This window comes from Propithecus coquereli, unplaced genomic scaffold (assembly GCF_000956105.1).
Source record: "Propithecus coquereli isolate 6110/MARCELLA unplaced genomic scaffold, Pcoq_1.0 Scaffold748, whole genome shotgun sequence".
NCBI classification, from domain to species: Eukaryota; Metazoa; Chordata; class Mammalia; order Primates; family Indriidae; genus Propithecus; species Propithecus coquereli.
In genome coordinates this window covers 178778-179999 of record NW_012153596.1, presented here as the reverse complement: position 1 = coordinate 179999, position 1222 = coordinate 178778, and positions in this window count along the sequence as shown.

The window sequence follows — 1222 nt, the reverse complement described above, 5'->3', positions numbered from 1 at the left end:
GGGCTTGGAGCCAACCAATCAGGAGTCAAAACAATCAGCCACTTTCAAAAGAACCAATGGACTAAGGGGAGGGGGGGATGGTGTGCCCAACGTGTCGTGTGGAACCTGCGTGTCGTGTGCCACCGGTGTGTCGTGTGCAAAAGAAAGTATAAAAGCTTCACTTTTACCCCAGGGCGGGGTCCTGGTTCATAGGGAGGCCACTGCCTTGGTGCTCTGGGACTTGGACCCTAGCTTGAGCTAGCCAATAAACTCCTTTGCCATTTGCAACCTCGGTGACTCTGCCTCTCTGTTCCTGGGGCCGAGGGGAACCGGTTCTAACATTTTGGGGGCTCGTCCGGGATCCCGAAACCCCTGGAACGGAATTCAGACCCGAGGAGGAGTTGGATCTCTGAAAATCCGTGCGGTGCAGGTGACTGGGCCCTGGGAAGTGACCGGCAGAAGGCCTAGGCGGACGCGCTGGTGGGTCGCTGGTCGGGAGCGGAGGGAGACGTCCCTCACCCTCTCGGTAGGTTTCCGGTGCGGACCTGACAGGGTCGGTCTGTTAGAGAGGGAAACCAAGTTAGCTGCGGGCCGATCGGGTCGGTCCGTATAGACCCAGAAAAAGAAAGCCGGATGGGATCCGGTGAGTCTGCAGAAAGCCGGATGGGATCTGGTGAGCCTGCTAAAGAGAGCAAGGGTCAACGACGAAAGAAACACCCCTGCTGCCCCTATTGTCAGACGAAATATCAATGACAGGCACAGTCGAGGGGGCCCGTTCGGGCTAAAATTAGGGGTTTGTGAAACATTCTGTCGTCTTTGTTCCATGTTTTTGTCTCTGCTTTCTGTTTGTCGCTCGCATTGTCGCTTTCCGTCAGCGTCGCTTTTCGTCAGTGTCGCTCTTTGTCAGTATTCTAATTTTTTTTACATTTCCAGGAATGGGACAGATTCAGATGACACCTCTGTCTATTCTCAAAGCTCATTTTAAAGAAGTCAAAGATCTGATTAACCTCTTAGATTCTGTTTTGTTCACTCACCAGCCCACCTGGGATGATTGTCAGTAACTACTAAAAGTTCTTTTCACCACCGAGGAAAGGGAAAAAATACAGGGGGAAGCACGGAAGCTGGTTCCAGGAGATGACGGCAGACCCACGGCTAATCCAGGAATCATAGACCGAGCATTTCCACTCGAACGACCCCCCCTGGGACTACAACGAGGCTGAAGGTAGGGAGCGTCTCCGGGTCT